Consider the following 20,039-nt stretch of genomic DNA (forward strand, 5'->3'; position numbering starts at 1 on the left):
CTTACAGTTACCTGGAATGACTCCATGGCCCGGCACCCAGCAAAAGTGAATATTAAACTGTTGTGTCATCTCCTTTTGGAACACGCTACAATGATTGGGAAGCCGGAATGAGAGACTTAATTTCATTCGTTCATAGTACACACCTCCACCAACCCCTTCTTTATTTTTGACCCATCTGTGTAAAAATGGATTGATTCATCCTCCAAAAATGTCCTATCCTCCCAAAAGATCTGGGAGGTATAGAAATCTGGAAGTTTCTGTCGAATTGCAGTCTGGGGATGGTGTAGCCTGTGTGCTTTGGAATTGATTCTAAGTACCTTAGACTTACGAAATGGCCAATGTTGTTGTTAGTCCACTGCGACGAAGCTTTGAGGCGAATAGCAGAGCTTGCAGCTATTTGTTTGCTAAATATGTCAAGAGGTGTAAGGTAGAGCAAGGTGTCCAGTGCCGCAGACGGGGTCGTGCGAAGCGATCCGCTTATACGTAGGCAAGCTGAACGTTAGACTTTATTAAGTATATCCCTGTTTATACCTTTCTCTAAAGCAGTCCACCATACTGCCACAACGTACGTTAAAATCGGTCTGATTACCGATGTGTATAGCCAATGCGTGATTCTGGGTTGTAAACCCCATTTATTACCAATAGCTTTTTTGCAAGAAAGGAGAGCTACAGTAGTTTTGACTCTTTCCTGTACGTTGCATTTCCAATTTAGTTTTTTGTCTAAGACAAGACCCAGGTATTTAGCCTCGTCTGAGAATTTTAATTGGATTCCTTTAATATAGGGAGGGTTGACAAATGGAATTTTGTATCTCCTCAAAAATAAGACCATATCGGTTTTGAGTGGGTTAACACCCAGTCCACACCGATCAGCCCAAAGTATTAGTCTGTCCAAGGCATTTTGTAAGAGTTCTTTTAGGATGTTAAGATTCTTTCCTGAAACTGCTATAGCAACGTCGTCCGCATAGGCTTTCACTCTGAAACCCTCCGCATCCAGACTAGTTAGGATTTCATTCACCACTAGGATCCAGAAGAGAGGGGATAGAACACCACCTTGCGGTGTCCCTCTACTAACGAATCGTCTACTAGAAGATTTGGCCAGTTTTGAGTTAGTTATTAAATGAATTAACTTCCGAAGCGAACTCTCTACATTTAAAGAATTTAGTGCAGATGTGATTGCAGATATGTCCACGTTGTTAAAGGCACTTTCGATGTCAAGGAAAGCAACCATAGTGAACTCTTTATGATGGAGAGAATATTCGATGGTGTGTACTACAGTGTGTAACGCTGTTTTCACCGATTTACCTTTAAAGTAGGCATGTTGAGACGAAGACAGAAGTCTTGTATCGATACGTGCCCTTAAATAGATATCAATCAATCTTTCCAAGGTCTTAAGAAGGAATGATGATATACTTATAGGTCGTAGATCTTTAGGATTGACTTGGGAGCATTTTCCTGCTTTAGGTATAAAAACTTTAACTTCTTTCATGCCGAGGGAAAAGAAAATATTAGAAAAAGCAAAAAAAAAGTAAATCCCTGCGAATTCTTTAGGAACAAAAAAAAGGTAAGATTTATCCGCTCTAATTTTTAGAAAAATTGGATTGATAATTTTTTTTAACAAAAAGTCTAGAACTTCTACAAATTGATAAAAGTGATTTTTTACTCAAATATCTTGAACATGAATAAGGGAATTAATTTTAATCTTATTTTATTATTTAAAAAAAAACTTACATTTAGTAAAATTTATGAACAAAATTCAATAGACAATTTCTTTTTACAGAAATACAAATCTATAAAAAATTCAACTGAAACTTTGTAAAAATTGATTTTCGACTGAGTACCTCGAGAATGAATTCAAAATTATTTCATCTTCTGTAAGTATAAAAGAAAACTATCAATTGTCAGTTTTTGTTTTAACAAAGAAGACTTCAAGTGAATGCAAAGAATTTAAGAAGTCTCAAATGATTGCAGTTAAATGTTTGGCGAAAAAATGTTTGCAGTCTTTTTAAGGCGAATTGCAAAATTTAACATCCCAATTTTCAGGTTAAATCAACGAATGCAATATCATAGTTGAATTAAATAAGCTTTTGACAATGATTGCATTCCCAAAATTATATTCTTTAAAAAGCCTGTCATCTGTTGCTCTGATATTGAGTACACTCTTAATTCGAAAACTCTGCAAAGGACTAATATTGAAAAAATAAAATTTAAGGATTTATAAACAATTGCAAATGAATAAATATATACAAAATGGTTTACTTTTCAAGTTCAAGCTTATTTTATTTATTCAAATTGAGAATGTGAAACAATAACAGAAAATTCATAAATTTTCAAAAAAGTTTTTGAAATTCTTCATTTTATTTAATTAAGATTAAACAATTTAAACACGACAACTAAGGAACTTTTAATAAAAAATGTTTTTATGTATATTTTATGATTTTTTTTATTTCGAGCTGTTACATTTTTTTATAAAATTTATTTATTTACACAGAATCTTTTTAACATAAATCTACTTTAAATTTTAGGTGACAGTAATAAGTGACAAATTATAAGGTAGGTTACAATTTTGTGGTACATTTTTCTTCAAATTGGTAGATTTCTTTTTAAATTTATCTTTTTTTTAAAGTTAATTACATTTTTCTGAATAATTAATTAGAACATTAGCACCGATATTTTGATAATAGAAAAATTATTTTTATTTTATTATTTGTTTTTGTTGCCAACATCGAAACCCAATTTTTATCAATTTAAGCAGTTTTTGAAAGTTTTTATTTTTTATGAAAAAATTGCGGGTGGATTTTTGCTAAGAACATTCTCTTACGTTAACAACATAAAATTATGTAATTTTGAAGTTCAGTTTTTTCCGATTCTTATTTTTTATGCAAAAACAAACATTAATTTAAATTTTTCTACAAATTTTATAAAAATAAAAAATAATTTGAAAGCAATACTTTTAAATGTTGCCACGATATTTGAGTTGTTATCCAATTTTTAACAACTTTTAGTATTTTTTTTTTTATTTTAATTTTTTTAAAAAAAAATGTTATTTCCAATTTCCTCAAAATTTCACCAGATGTCAAAATCATTATTCTTCGGTGCTTAAAACTATTTTGGACATAATATTCCTTTGTGTTCGTAAAAATATTCGAGGTGATAAATATTTTTTTGAGTTATACAACTAACCTTTAATTTTTTTTTAATCATACTAATTAATTATTAAATCACAGTACATAATATACAATTTAGTTGAAGTCGTTAGCGTTATTGGTTCGATCAAAATGTTTAAATTTTTTCGTTATAGTAAAAAAAACGTACTCACTTAATTTTTTGAATTTTTTTCTGAATTTTTCGAGCTTATTATCTATAAAACAAAATTTATTTGAAGTTGACATCTCTCTAAGAATCATTGATTTAGATTTTACGGACCTTTAATGGTCGAGACATGTCAATTTTTTTTATTCGATCAGTCGGATCGATTACAAAACCTTTCTCTGGAAAGGTAATATCGGGGACAGTATATAATATTTTCTATAACATCAGTCTAGCTAATATTTTTAGAATAGGTTATCTTTTTTGAGTTTGGATAACTACACCGAGTATTATTTTTGAGAAATATATAAAGGGTGATTTTTTAAAAGCTATAGGAAAGTTTTTCAAAAAAAAAAAAACACATGCTATACAGAAATATTTATGAAATGTTTATTTGAATCTATAGTACAGTTCATATCATCTAATGTTTGAAGTTTGTTGACCTTGACTGCGCCTCAAATGGTCCATCCGCATACTTCAATTACTGCATACTCTTTCCAACATTTCGGCCGTTATCTTACGAATAAATGCTTCAATGTTGTTTTCCAATGCGTCAATTGTAACGGGCTTGTCTGTATGGAAATAATAATAGTGAAATAAAATGTTCACCGAACTCGCCTCTCAATAAGTCCAATGTTGAGCGTGGCACCGTCTTGTTAAAACCACATGTCATACAAGTCAAACTCTTGCATTTTGGGCAAAAAAAGTTGGATATCATTTCACGGTAGCCCTCACCATTTCTATGAAGAAGTACGGTCCAATGCCACTAGCCCAAAAACTGCACCAAACTGTTACTTTTTCTGGATGCATTGGTAGCTCTTGCAATGCGTCTGGCGGATATTCACTCTAAAATCGACAATTCTGCTTAGTCACAATAGCCGGAAGATGCGCGCGATAAACTTTCTTCACAAAGCACTCACTTCGATAATAAAATTCAATTTTTTGCAAGCTTTGTTCGCTTGTAAGACGATTCATGGTTAAATTATAGACCAAACTGAAGATGTTTGACAGTGAAACAAAACGCTAAACGTCCGTCAGCTGTTTAAACCATTGTTGCCAAAAACATAATAACTAAAAAATCACCCCTTATTTATAATATGTATGTGTCTATTTCTTTTTCGAATTCTTCTTTAATTGCATGCTGAAATATCCTATACCAGTAGATGATTTAAAAGAACTATCGAAATCGATTCGGACAATCTTAAGTTTTAACGATTTTTACTCACAGCTATTGATTTTCGTTTTTCTTTAAGGGAAGAACATTTCGAAAAGTTGGTTTCTAGTATTTTTTAGAAAAGAACGTTTTTTTTTCTCAAAGAAGTATTAATAAACCTTTCAAATCATATCTCAGACAGAAATTTGCAGTTGACCTGTGTTATTGATAAGTCGTTTTAAAATTGTATCTTGTTTCAAAGTTCAAAAAACATCTTTTTGTTTATAATTCTGGGAAAAAAGTTAAAAACATATAAAAATCATATTAAATATGTAATAAACATTAAAAACATTGTGTTTTCCGTCTAAATGAAGATATGTACTCGTAAATGTATAATTCTCGTTTTACAAAAAAATGTTTGCTAACTTTTGTCTATTTTTGACCTCATTACAGGTAAGTGTGTATAGAAAAAATTATAAAAAAAATATTATTAATTCAGTAGATAGGTAGGTAGTTTTTTTTAACTTAATATTAATAATAATTGTCCTGTCAAGTGACAGCAATTTAATTACTAGACCTGCACATTATTCTGGCCAACATAATTAACGCCAGTTACATTAAATTTTAATATACTTTATACGTTACATATGAACACGTAGCTACGCTATGATGCGCAGTTAATAAAGTTTGATTTTTCATATTCAACAATGCACCATTGCAACATCGCTATATACACTTTATGTCACATGAATAGGGACAAGCTCTTTTTGTTTTTTATCTGACCATATTTTTCAAGCCCTAAGGTTTTTTGGGAAAAACGCAAATGAGATATTTATGATTAACTTAATATTGCAAACAAAAATTTTGGATTAAGTTGATAAATATAAGGAAAATGGCGGTTTTCCGAGAAAAAGTCATAAAAAGTACATGTTTTTTTGTTGCACATGGATAAGGAAAATATCTTAATTCACCTATTTGGTTGTTTTAAATCATATAAAAGAATAATGCCATTGTTTAGGAGCTTTGTCCGAGTGTTAATTTAATAGAATCAAGAAGAATGGGTACAAGAAATGGTCTAACCAATGAGGAAATAGGACAAATTCGATCTTACCATGATTTCGGCAAAACCATCCGTTTTATAACCAGCAAAATTAGAAGAAGGTCAAATGCTGTATTCAAAATGTTGTATTCAACTACCTCAAGGAGCAAATGAGGTATGAAAAGAACAACATAGGAAAAGTAAAGAAAGCCACATCATTTCCGAAAGCAAGGGATAGTAAGGGCGCTTCAAATACAAGGCTTTCCATTAGTAAATTCAAGGCAGAGCTGGGGTAAATGCTAGTTGATCGACCGTTGCTCGGGTGATACTGAAGGCAGACCATAAAATTAATTGGATGGACCTGATGGATGTAAATAATATTTCCATCATTTAAGAATGGAAGAAATCTATCTTCATAAACGGCATAGCAAAGGAGGCGGTATAATGGAATGGGAAGCAATCACCTATTACGGGACAGCGGAGCAGGACTTCCAAAGCTCTAAAATGACGCAATCACTTACAAATCGATTCTGGAACGAGCTTTTCCACAGTTTTTTTAATTATTTGTTGGACAACGATGGACTTTCCAACAAGATAATACACCAATACATAGCGCACGAGCGGAACATACAACATACAACAAAAGCGTAGATTCAGGAGCAAAGTGTGAACCTATTATCATGGTTCTCATATTCTTCTGACCTGAGCATAATGGAAAACGTGTGGGAATAGCTTTCAAGAAATCTACAATTAAACTACTAGATAACTATTTGCATGTGTGGGATTTTGTTTTCATTTATAAGGACATTTGATATGATATGATAAAATATCACTTCTAAACCTCACAGAAAACATTTTGCGTCTACTTTCAAGTGCTTGAATACCTAAAAGTTTGCATCTAGTTTTGTATGATGGAGTTTCGATGTTCCACACAAATTTTTAAATAGTGGATCTTGTTAACATTTTTTCGACCATTTCAATTTTCTTAGATTGAATATTATAAAAAAAGATTCCAGATTACAAAACAGTATTTGAAGATCGATATTACATATAAGATAAAAAGCGATTTGAGAGTAAAAGGGTCTTTAAAGTCTATGCTATTGCGTTTGATAAAACCGAGCACGGAATTTGCTTTGGATACACTAAATTCAATGTGATTAACAAATTAATTTTAGGGCCAAAAACTACACCAACGTCTTTTTTCTCACTTACTCTTTCCAGAACTTAATTCCCAATTTTGTAGTCAAAGATGTGTTTAGAAAAGTTGCAGGAAAAAGAAAAACATTGACATTTAGCGACATTTAAATATAATTGGTTTTTCGTGCACCGTAAGAGGTGGTAGTCACCGAAAAAACGTTAACTCATCGGCAAAAAGAAGTTGACTAGAATTGAGGAAAATACTAGGTAAATCATATATAAAAATTAGAAAAAGAAAGGGACCAAGATGGCTACCTTGAAGCACATCAGATGAAACCAAAATTGGTTTTAAGAGAACTTCGTTAATGCAAACAAATTGAACTCGCCCCTTCAAATAAGATTCCAACCATTTCAACAACTTAGAATAAAAACCCAAAATTTTTGAATTTCTTCATTAAAATAGAGTGACTTATCAAATGCCTTTGAAAATCGGTATAAATTACATAAATATGATGTCCTTCTTCGAGCTTATTTAAAATGAAATTGGAGAATATAGAAACATTAGTCGTTGTTGATCTTCCTGCAACGAAACCATGTTGGAGTGGTGAAATATGTTCCTGAACTAAAAATGTTAGTTTTTGTATACATCCATTTCTCGAAGAGTTTTGGAATACACGACAATCTACCAATCGGACGGTAGTTGTATATTTGCTATTAAGACCCTGATTTATGAATAGGGTTTAAAAATTACTTCTTCCATGTTAGAAGAAATTCGCCGACCTTTCAAGAGCTATTAAAAATTAGGAAAAGCGATTCAGAAAGAGAAGCAGCACATTTTTTAAGAACAATAGGTGGAATTTCGTCTGGACCTGGTTTATTATCATCATTTAAACTCAAGAGATCATCTTCAACTTCTAAAATATTTCATTCGAAATAACCAATATCTGCCTTACATTCAAAAGACAAATATTCGACGGTCCATGCTGAACTTACATTCGTAATTAGATTCAAAAAAGTGTTCGATGGATTCAAAAACAAATGATACATTTAAAAATTTTGAACCAAGGTAATTCATACACCTGAGAATAACAATCGTTTTAGGTTAGATTTAATTAAGAACATAGAATTCTCGTTCCAATTGGATATAAATATTTTGAAGTCCATCTTCATTAATTGCTATTCGTAAACTTAGCTTTTTATTGAACAAAAGAGGCTTAGAATTTATTTTAATTTCAACTTTACGAACATGAATATCAATTGCCAAATTCACATTATCAATAAAAAAGTCGTACAAATGAAAAAAATCCATTCAATAAAACCAGTATTTACCTAAACCATAAGATGTATTTACTATCGGAAAAACCGCCATAACGTTTGGGTATTTCCATAACAAACTTAAAGTCCAGCTTGCCTATGTATTAGCGGATTGCTTGGCACGACCCCATCTGCGGCACTGGACACCTTACTCTACCTAACACCTCTTGACATATTTAGCAAACAAAAAACTGCAATCTCTGCTATTCGCTTCAAAGCTTCGTTGCAGTGGACTAACAAGAACATTGGCTCTCCGTAATTCTTAGGTATTTATAATCAATTCCAAGGTTAGATTAACGGGGCTGTAGATTAGAATCCACACTCTTAGGCCAAAAAAAAGGCCCATTGTGATACCACATGAATCTAGTGAATTACTTCTCACTTCTCCAACCATTTTGAGCTTTTTATAAAGCGAAGAAGATATTTGATATCCTTTTTAGCTAGTTCCCTGGGATTATCAAAAGAGTAGTCCCCCAGATGAAGTTTGCGTCTGAATGAAAGAGCAGGGCAAGTGCATAGGAGATGAGAGATTGTTTTCTCTTCTTCTTCGTCCATACAGCTCCTACAGAAGTCATTTGAAAACAGTGTCCCGTAAGGAAACCTATTAGGGAGCTAATATGAAGTCTGCTTTGAGATAACAAGCCTTTAGAGCGCTTTAGGTCCAGTGAAGGCCATATGCTCATGTTGGTAAGTTGTACCACCTAGAATTTGCTATCGCAAAAGCTGTTTCTTTTTGCATAAGTTTACATGTAGCTATCGGTATACCTATCTCCTCCCTTTCAGGTGAAATAAGCACCCCAACTGCAATTAGACAGAAATTTCTATACCTTCCAGATCTTTCTGGGAGGATAGGACATCCCTGGAAGATGGTTCAATCCATTTTTATACAGATGGTTCAAAAACAAAAGAAGAGGCTGGTGGAGGTGTGTGTTTACTCTGAATGACTGAAATTAAGTGTCTCATTCCGCCTTCCTAATCATTGTAGCGTGTTCAAGGCGGAACTTTTGGCCATAAAAGAAGTCTTGTCGTGGCTTAAAATAAACATCTGATATTCTTCTCAGGTAGCCAGGCCGCTATGAAATCTTTAAACTCTGTCTCTTAAAACTCTATAACAGTCCATAACTGTCGATCATCTCTAATGGAGATGGCACATCAGTTTAATATTCAATTTTGCTGGGTGCCTTGGCATAGAGACATTCCAGGTAACTGTAAGGCAGATGAACTCGCCAGGAACGGTACAGTACAGCCCATCCTACCACGTTTGGCAAGTACTGGCATACCAATCGCTACTTGTAAACTGTTGCTAATACAAGACGCATTGAAGAAGGCAAACACAAGGTGGAACAACTTCACCACGTGTCAGGTCACAAAAAACATCTGGCCAACACTGGATTTAAAACGTTCAAGGTGCTTGCTATCTATAAGCTCGATAATAGTTGTCATAACCGGACACTGTCTAAAAGGAAAGCACGCCACGTGGCTAGTCGTATTCTTAAATAACTTTTGCAGAAGCTGTATGGACGAGAAGAGGATGAAACAGTTCTTCATCTTCTCTGAACGTGCCCTGCTCTGGCTCAAAAATGCAATAATTGCCTAGGAGAATTCTTCTTTAACGATCTAAACGATCTAAATCAGGAAGCCTCAAGACTCATGTGATATCACAATAGACCATTAAACTAGCCTAAGTGTGTCCGTTTCCATCTTGGACACCCACTTTAACCTAACCTGGCTTTTTCCAAAAAAAACCTTAGGCTTTGAAAAATATGTATGTTCAAAAAAAAAGACGAGAAAAGCTTGTCCCTATTCATGTGACATGAAGTGTATATATTCAATATGCATCTGCATCGTTAAATTAATCTCATTTCTCTCGTTTGTCGTTATAATAATAATTGTGTTTATTCATTAATGAAATTGAGTTTTTTTTTATAATAATTCTATACTTTTTACATATAAAAATAATGTTTATATAGGCACCTACTTTATATAGTCCTTCTCTCTAGTACCTATTGCAATGCTTATAGATATATGCACTTTACTCACTTAAGTGCGGCCAGCATTTTCATTAAAATTGTGGTTAACATTTTTTTTTATTTGTTATGCGGTTATTATATTATATTATTTTTTTTTTCTACATATTTTTCATTTCAAAACGACACGAATAAAAATTACAATAATACAAAAAAAAAACAGAAGAAGAATTTAATGTATGCTGGCATGTGTAATTGAATATCAATTCATTTCAAATATTTGATGACTGTGAAATTGGGATTTCTTTTTTTTGTTTGATTTCAATTATTGGTGCGCGGTTTTGTATACATTTGATTTGAATTAAATGGAATGTTATGAAAAATTTATTCTTCCAAAGGAACAAAAAAAAAATAATAAAAATGTGTATTTTTATTCCAATTTTGTAGATTTATTTCCTTTTATTGTTCATAACAAACATTCGAGTACTCGAACTCGAATGAATAGGGAAGAATGCAAATATTAGGAAATAGGCGTCATACCTACCGCATTGCCACCGACGACGACGTGACGCTGCCACCTGAAAAGCGTTGTGGTGTTGATCAAATGTTTATATTTGGTTTTTACTTTTTTATTGGTTTTATTTGTAATTGAACACCCTATACACACATAATTTCTACCTACATTCTACATTCAATTAATTTAATTAGAAATGTTGAAATCGAATAAATATGATAAAAATAAATTTGACAAAAATTTACCTACATACGAGTATATTAAAAATAAAGGAAATTTTTAATTTCAGCAAATTTTTGTGGGAGAAAGGAATTTGGAGTTCTTTGAAAATTATTCAAACAATTCAACTTATTTATTCATAATAGGACTTTATAATTTTCGTTCCATCTTTTTATCTTGGTTTTAGAAAAATATAAATAATTGTTTTTTTTTTTTTAGGTAAACAATTTTGAAATTTAATAAAACAAAAATGAAATTTAGTTTTCGAAAGATAATCTCCTGGCATCATAATGTAAGTATATATTTCTGGCAAATGAAAGCTACGGTTGGATAGGATGTAGACTAATCTGGAGGTCCAAATTTTGATGACTTTTTTCAACATTTGAGACCGAATATTGGCGATAAGACGGCGAATTTTGTTTTCCGTGTGTTATCAATCCTTTTGGTTGTATTGGCATAGATTAGCAGCTTCAGACATCCGTGGGGGAGTCGTTAGGTCTTTTCGTCCATAGTTACATCGCCCAAATTAAAAATGTCATAGCACCCAGAAATAATTATTTTATTAACATTTTGTTGTTGTACGATTTGAGCAATTTTACCGAACCTTTGGGTGTTGAAACTTTTTTTGGTTTATGACACTTCAAATAAAAAAGAAACCTTTGGTAATATAGCCCAAATATTTTGTAGAAGAAAATGCTTTAAAGCCCAAAATCAAGCATCTTGCACATGAGCTACGAACTGTGGATGTTCGCATATTTTGACTTTTCTTTCACATAAGCTTTTTTACTATTCTAAAACATCGACGATTTGTCAATTTTGTCTCCATATTTTCCTTAGCCATGTCCTTTCACACAAAAAACAAAACGAGAACTGTATAAGTTTGAGGTTTTGAGTTGCCCGCGAATAATTCATTTGTTGCAGTGTGGATGGTGTGTGGAACGCGAATAGAGTTTCGTAGCAACCACACTGCAATTTGTTACTTCCAAATTATTTTTAAAAAATTTTCTTGTTTTAGAGAACAAAATGAAAATTGTATTATCCTAACATTAGTAATAATTGGTTTCTTATAATTTAAATGTATTTTTGTTTGAAATTGACTTTCTAAAATATAAATCACGTTTGTTCGTTGTCCATTTGTTGTTCAAAGCCCTTTAATGTAATATTGCCCAAATCAATTTTCAAAATATAATAATACCCAAATTGCTTATTGACATACCGCCTAAAAGATGTCATGTGTTTGAACATTTGGGCATTCTGACAAAACTTTTGTTTATTTTGGGCACTAAGAAATATTCAGTTTTAAATTTTATCGTCCAAACGTAAACATTAAACGAAAAAATTGTCAGATTGCCCAAAAACTCGAAACGTCCAATAAGTGTAATAAATTCCACTTTCAGAAAACGAAATAAGGCTGAATTTCGAAGTGAAATAATACGAAAGGTTTTGTTTTTCCACAGCTTGGACCCAGTATTATTTTTTTAAATAAGCTCACACTCTAGGGAATATTACTACTCTTATTATGCAGACACATTGTGGGCACTAGGAAGAGGAGAGATTGTTTAAAAGGAGGTGTTGATGCACATTTGTTTTGAATTCCTGAATAAACTATATATATATTGCAATAACTAGGAAAAACAGAGTGTGGTAAGGTATTCCACATTCGCGTAGTACGGCTAAAGAACGAATCTCTGTCCTTGACAGTACGACCGAAGTTGGGCTCGAGGACATGCTGTTGAGCATTTCTAGAAGCACTAGCGAGTACTACGGTTGAACTGTTTAAGGAGACGAATGCAGCTAGCTATTTCTCTAGAGCATAAACCGTTAAAATAACCGTAAAAGAGTGTGAGACAAGAAATTTTACGACGATGTTCAAATAAATGAACTTATAATGATGTTATCATCTATCAATTTAAATGCTCTACGTTCAGTACTATCCAAGTTTAAGTAAGTTGTAATAGCACCAGCCCAGAGATGAGAGTTATACTCAAGCTTTGGACGTATATAATTCTTGTATCTGTCAGATCAGAAGGGGTGCAATCTTTTTTGCATCGCCTAAACACCTTGCGGCATTTCTGGCGATATCGCGTAAGTGATCGTTTCGCTAGAGATGGTTTGTGACACACATACCGAGAATAACGAGGTGTTCAGTCTCATTGATGCAAGTGCCATCCATGGATAATGGCAAGGGGGTACATCTCGCTTTAACGATACAAGATTTCATTGGGTTTTCGAAGCATTAAATTCCAACCGGTTTTTTAATCCCCATTAAACAATACTGTTTAGGTCGGATTTTAATGAGCTTATCATATTTTGTCGTTGTATTTCCACATCCGAAGAAGAGGGGTGTGATTCTGAAAACGAATATGAAAAGTTAAGAGTACTATCGTCAGCGATTAGAAGTTGCAGACAGGAGATCATTAGTAAAAAATGAGAAAGAATGATGGAGATAGAACAGAGCCCTGAGGCACACCAGCATTTATTTTGTTGTTTTCAGACTTGAACCCATCCAATACTACTTGTATTGAACGATCCGAAAGGTAATAACTAATCCAATGAAGCAGGGATTCATGAAAACCGAAAGCACACATGATCGATAAGAAAGCTTGATGCCAAACCCTTTCAAAAGATTTTTAAATATCAAGTGCAATAATCTTAATTTCTCCAAAGGATTTGCTCCACTGTTCGGGGAGATTAACCATATAAGATCACCAGTTTTGCTTTTAAAGCCGTACTGACGGTCATTAAGAAACTTTCGATCTTCAAGATATTTCTTGAGCTGATAATTAATCAGCGTTCCCATGACCTTTTAAAGAAGGGACGTGAGTGCAATCGGTCGGTTAATAAGGTTAAGGAAGATTTGCCTGTTTTGGGGATGGGCTGGACAAATGCAGTTTTGCATCCTCTCTGAATGAGACCTGAGGAGTAGGACAGATGAAAAGGCTTACGCAGTGGTTTTGCCAGCGTTGCAGAACACCTCTTCTGAACAATAGCGGGCATACTATCTGGACCAGCGGATTTATCTTCGTTTAGATCTCTAAGCACCCTTGCCACAGTACGAGTGCGAAAAAAGATTGGTCCCATAGAATCACTAAATCGCTCAAGTACAGGCGGAGTCATAACACTCAGTGGCAGCGTTGAATTGGCGGCGAACTGCCTATCAAAGAGATTAGCTTTCTCTAAAGACCTTACAAATGGAGTGTCATTGGCTCCGAGCCTAGGAACCGAGGAAGAGGAAGAATTTCTCATGTTTTTTACAAATGACCAAACATTTGTACTGCCTTTTGGACATTGCAGTATTTTTTGACGTAGTTTTTGATCACGTACAAATTTTTTCCGTTGCTGGCCTCCCTGGCTTGTTTGAAATTTGTCCGGTTTTCCCCAGAAGGGTTGGCTTTATATCAACGGAAACTTACTTCTTTGACCCTATTAACCTCTTTAAGGCTAGCATTATGGCTTACAAACAGTGAAATATGTGAATATGATGCCCGTTTGAAACCACCCTCCTTGGAATCACTATAAGACTTTGGGACTTTGGGTAGTTTAGAGGTCGACTGTATACAAAGTTCCTCTAAATTTAGATTCTGCGAATGCAAAGAAACTTTCTTACACCGAACTACACTACACTACACCAAGTCCTATAGTGAGCCTAAGCAGGGTGTTACAGTTGAGTAAAAAGGCCGCCTCCAATACAAACGTTTGTGTTTATAAGCGTTATGAAATTTCTAAATTTAGGCGTTAAGACATTCAAAGGTAGTGCAGTTTTCTTAATGATATTTTTTTAAGAGTTTAAAACTTATTGGGTGATAAGACATAAAAAACAATAGAACTCAAAATAGTCGTAATGCCTAAAATAAATGTCACAAAGCCCAATATCTTTGTCATAAAACTCAAATTAAAAATTCTTTAAGAAAAAATGGCACTACCAATTTGATTAGCTTCTTGGCAGCTGACAAAATGGCGGTCATATTATAATGACATCATATTATTTTATATTGAAAGAAGCGTTTTTGGAAATGTTTGAACTATCATTTTTTGAAAACAAAATTAATGTACTGATCATGTTTTTGGTCTTAAAATAAATGAATAAAACTCTTAAAATGAATCGTTCGAAACCTTAATTTCCAGGTTTGAACTCAATCGATCCAATACCTGAAGCAATAAAGGGCGAGAGATAGACATGAAAATACAGACTGAATCGAAAGACCCACTTTTTTTGACTTATCTACTTATTCAAATCGTTCGGTTGAAAATTGTCTTATTTATGAATTTGACCAACTAAAATCATTCAGTATTGAGACGTGTTTGGAAGTTTTTAGAGGAACAGAAAATAACGGATAATTCTGCGATGACTTCAACACTAAAATTAAAAAAAAAAAAAAAAACAGTACTTAAAAGTTGTTCTCGACCATAATCTCCTTGGATACCATTTGTAAGGTCTCAAGGAAGCATTTAAAATTGTACATGCGTCTCCAGCCAGTTCGGTCAGCTAGCTGTCTCCAGTTTCGCACGCAAAGTTTGTTGAGGTCTTCTCCCACCTCAGTGCGCCGCCTTAATCGGGGTTATAGTTATAGGCTGTCCATGGTGACGTTTTGTCCTAGACGTCGTTGTTCAATGTCCTTTTTTGATGGCAGCATATTCCTGGTCTTGCCCTCATTGACCACTTAACCCACCTTCTTCGCTTCCGTCGCATTAATCAAAAACCCTCCACTGACATCGAGCTTTGATCTTCCACTTATGTCAATATCATTTGCGTATCCGAGTAATTGGATGGACCTTTGTAAGATTGTATCTCTAGTGCTGACGGTTAAGTTTAGCACAATTCTTTTCTGAACGATATTGAAGAAGTCGCATGACAGTGCATCACCTTCTCTAAAAACTTTATTGACATAAAATGCATTGGTGAGATCTTCTCTGACAGTGCCTTCTCCATCGTCATTCTGCACAAACGTATAAGTTTGACAGGGATGCCAAAACTAGACATTGTTATGTAGGCTTTAAAATCGACAATGAGATGGTGACTATCGATTTGAAATTGACGGGTTTTTTCCAAGAGCTGCCGTAGTGTGAATATTTGGAATAAGTGAACTTTCCTGGTCTGAAGCCACACTGATAAGAACCCATCAGGATAACGGCTCCAGATGTTCACATAATACGGCATAGAGGATCTTATTCACAATGTTGATGGGACTGATACATCTGTAGTTGAATCAATTTAGAGGGTCTTCTTTCTTATGAATCGGGCAAACTAAGAGGTTTCTACTCATAACAATTTACGTTAATGTTAAAATTGCAAAACGACAAAAATGGAAACACTATTTAATTTCTTAAAAAACCTTTGTTTTTTGAAGTATGTACATTGTACAAACATTTTTCCGCATCAACATATCTCTAACTTTCTTTGTACAACTTCCTTTAATATAAAACTTGTATCAAATTGTTGCACTTTAATTAATTTTGATATAACAAAGTGTTTGTTACATTATGAATGCTATTTTTAGTCTCTTTGTTTTTGAAAAAGTTTTTATTTCGTTTTTCAAAGATTGACTTAAATTTACAATGACCTCCAGACACATCACTTTACATTATTATTATTTGAGAGATCCCCTCTTCTTTTGTGTCTCTTCTCTCCAACAACAAACTCAAAAAAACAAAAAAATATAAAACGAAATAAAATAAAATGTTGAAGAATTATTTTGTATTACTGAAGTGGATTAAAAATGTAGAAGCAGTTGAACTGCTCTGCAATATAAATTGCTTTGTAATGCAACGAACAATTGAAACTTTATCCCTTTAGGTTTTATATAAAGTTAAGGTAAGGTATGTACAATGTACATATATAAATGTTTGCATCAAGAGAAGGTGTAGGATGTAGTAGGTATCCCAGGACACTATTGTTAATGTAGGTACCTTACCTTACCTACCTTTGGTTGGTCGGTTGGTCTGTCTGTGGGTCGGTCGGTTGGGTCGATATATAGAGACGTCACAGTGCAGTGGCTTAGAAGGACTTAATAAAAGCAGCAGGTGAAACAAAGAGCTTTTCACACAGCACAAAGTAAATTTAATTTGTATTGTTTTTTAAATGAAATTTAATTATTTTAAAAGTATAATATTCCTGCATAGCTTTTACTTTATATAATACGTGATGGAATTATAAATATATTTATATTTTTTTGTTTTCTTTTACATACAAAGTAAAAATTATGTTTGTGTTTTTATTTTGTTAATTTTTGAAACTGTTTCCTGTAGAACAAAGTTTTTAAACAAAAACCTCTGTCGGTCGGTGGCGGCATGAAATTGTACAAATCGCATTTTTCAAGTCAAACTTAAACAAACGTAAAAGTCAACAAAATTTAAGTTTTTTTTTTTTTAAACGAGAATTTTTAATTAGATTTTTTTGTACTAAATAATTATTTATAGTATTTTATTTTTAAACTTGTCATCATGAAAATGTCAACTTTCAACGTCGGATCGTCGGCGTCGTCATTTTCATCTTCATCGTCGTAGTCGTCGTCCCAAGAGTGCTAAATTCCATCCTTGAAGCACATTTCTTTTATTTTGTGTCTTGAAGATTATTTCACAGAAATGAAAGTAGTTAATGCCAAAGACGTGTCTTAAATCTTCAATTTTCTCTTTCAAGCAAAAAAAAAGAAGACCAAAAACGAAGAAAAACAAATAAACTGAAAATAGAAGGAAGAAAAAAAAAAAGAATCCACTTTATTATTTGATTTGATTAATGATGTACATATCGTCATCTGATGATGGCTGTTTAAGGCTTCAACAGCATCAGCATCAGCCCAACAGCAAAGCCAAACCAAGGCAGCACTTGATGGCTTACTGACTTAATCTTAATCGGGTGTACATTTACAGTTAATAAACACACAGAAAATCTCGCGATACACTTTCCTTCGCATCTTTCCATGAAAAACAAACAGAAAAAAATAAGACTTCCATTTAAGTATTAATTTATGCCCATAAATGGGTTTTTGCTCTTTATATTCGTATTCTTGTTTTTTTTTTTGTTTTTTCGTAATATGAAAACAGTAGCAATGTGAATTTGAAATCTTGAAATCTTGAAACATGAAACAATTCATGAGCTAAACGTGCTGGGATTTCTGAGAGAACTGAATAAAATCATCAAGACGACATTCTTTTGTAAATACTCGTGTAGACAGTTTGGGCCAGGTAATTAAGACACTGCGAAATTAAAGTTATCTTCTGTAGTTAAAAGTTAAGTATTTATTTTAACTACATTATTCGAGTAATTTGGTTTTTTGCTGAAGGGGTTTTGAGTGCCTTTTTTATGACAAAACTCAAAAGAATGATTGTTTGTCGTGCACATCTGTTTTGAATTCCTTTCAATTCAATTCACATCCGTGCAGTACGGCTAAAGAACGAATCTCTGTACTTGATATTACGACCAAAATTAGACTCGAGAGTAAACTGATGTGACTTCCTGGCGGTCCCTGTTTTGAGGTTGTACTTATTAATAAGAGGAATGGAATTATGGTAAAGCATTAAACATTGGGTTAGTGCGGCTTAAAAACGAATTTTTGTACTTGAAGGTCTGCTCCAGGATATACTGATGATGATGAGCATTACTGTAGCCAATAGAATTGAGTTTAAATTCTTTGAAGGGGTGAAAACTGGTAAAAAAGGTGAAAAATGTCATTTTGCCACGTAAAAGATTTTAAGATGATCAATAAATGAAAAATTGGGTGGCGCAACAGTCCGTTGAGAGTCTAGTGACTTACAACTCTCAACCATTTCTGTGTGCAAGTAATGTTTTCAGCGATGGAGTTGTAAGCCGTATCCGAACGGCTGATTTTTGAAAAAGCACTTTTCATGACAAGAATTACTCTTGGAAAAATTTTCAATTTCTCGCAAGATGCAGTCCCCGTGAAAAAACTCTAGATAGCATAGGTAGGGAACGAACCCAAGACCTCTGGCATGAAATGCTATCATCACTAATAAAATTGAAGGCTCTGCTTTCAATAATGTCCAAGAGGCAGAAGCACCAAACTTAAGTTAAGAAGTTATATAGATTATAGCCAGATTTCAGAAAGTGAGAAAACCTTTTTGAATAGCCTTGAGAAACCAAAACATCTTGAGGCTTTTTTGGCGACATAAATAAATGTGATACTGGGCAGCATTGAATTTTCGACGTATCAAATTGTACCCGATTTTTCATTCCCCATTTGACAATTCTGTCAATGTCAATGCCTTTGAAGACCCACTTCTGAAGAGCAGGTATTTGATATTAGAAACGAATATGAAAAACTGAGAGTACTGTCGTCAGTCAAGCAGCTCAGTAGGTTAGATGTGTCCAAAAACAAATCATTAATAAAAATGTCTAAGGATGCAAAACTTAGGATAAACTTTAAGTTGGCAAAACAGAATTTTTAAGCGATGGATTTGGTTTTGTTAGCTGTCAAATGATTTGACATTTTGAATTTCTAGAGTTGAAGTCGCTATATCACATATCAAGTCGAATATACGATAAATGTGCTCTAAACAAGATTTCCTTGATCAAAGTTTTCATAAGCTGTTTTTTTAGCAATAAAGCTCAGTTTTTGGTTGAATGGGTTCATCAATTAACAAAAATTCAGTATTTAAAGTGATGACAATCCTCAAGTGTATGTTGAGATAACCTTCAATATTCTAAAACTGACAGTATTGTGTGCTTCATGGCTTTATGGATAAAAATAAGTACTCCGTACTCCTTTAAGAACGACGCTGTCCAGAACGTTACAATCAATGGAGACCACTATAGAGCCGGGATTACTGACTTTTTTGTTAATCAATTCAACAACCAGCTCTTTTCACTGTTCATTTATTAAAAGTAACAGTTGGGAATCGCATAGTTTCACGTTTTGGAGACGGACCCTTAAATTGGCCTCAAAAATCGAGCGATTTAAGTCTGCTTTACTTTTTTCTTTATGTATATGTAAAGATGCTACTCTAAGCCGATAAGCCCACACTGAATGAGCACTTAGATGACAACATAAACCTTATCATCGCATTGTCACAAATATTGGGAAAAAGTGATCCAACTTGGACCTCTAGATTAAGACTACGTTCTAGCCAGCCGTGGTCATATGTTATCTGATATTCTATTTGAATTATTCTTGATTCAAACTCTTATTATCATCCCAGGGGTCTAAGGCCCAATTCCTGTCCGTGCCACCTAAAGTTTTACGAGTACTGCCTCTGGCGAGGAATTGACACATTCTCAAGTGTTTTCTCAAATTTGCCGTTCGGACTCGGCTCAAGAAACTATAAGTACCCTCCATTCGTGACAACATTACTTTCATACAAGAATGGTAAAGAGTTGTAAGTCACTAAGCCCTAGTTTTCAACTGACTGTTTATTTTTACCAAAAAGATTATCTTT

The 20,039-nt window shown here is 33.6% G+C and overlaps 1 protein-coding gene across 2 annotated transcripts in view; it reads left to right on the forward strand.

Annotated features, from left to right (window-relative positions):
* The window catches only part of LOC129947255 (bifunctional heparan sulfate N-deacetylase/N-sulfotransferase), a 339,584-nt gene that overhangs the window by 109,527 nt on the left and 210,018 nt on the right, over positions 1 to 20,039 (forward strand). Inside the window, exon 2 of one of the 2 annotated variants that reach the window (XM_056057757.1) lies at positions 2,523 to 2,550. The exons of the other annotated variant lie outside the window; for it this stretch is intronic. The gene's annotated coding sequence lies outside the window, so the exon portion shown is untranslated. The remainder of the gene's footprint in view (positions 1 to 2,522; positions 2,551 to 20,039) is intronic. 2 annotated transcript variants of the gene reach the window in all.

The sequence above is a fragment of the Eupeodes corollae genome, chromosome 2, assembly GCF_945859685.1.
Source record: "Eupeodes corollae chromosome 2, idEupCoro1.1, whole genome shotgun sequence".
NCBI classification, from domain to species: Eukaryota; Metazoa; Arthropoda; class Insecta; order Diptera; family Syrphidae; genus Eupeodes; species Eupeodes corollae.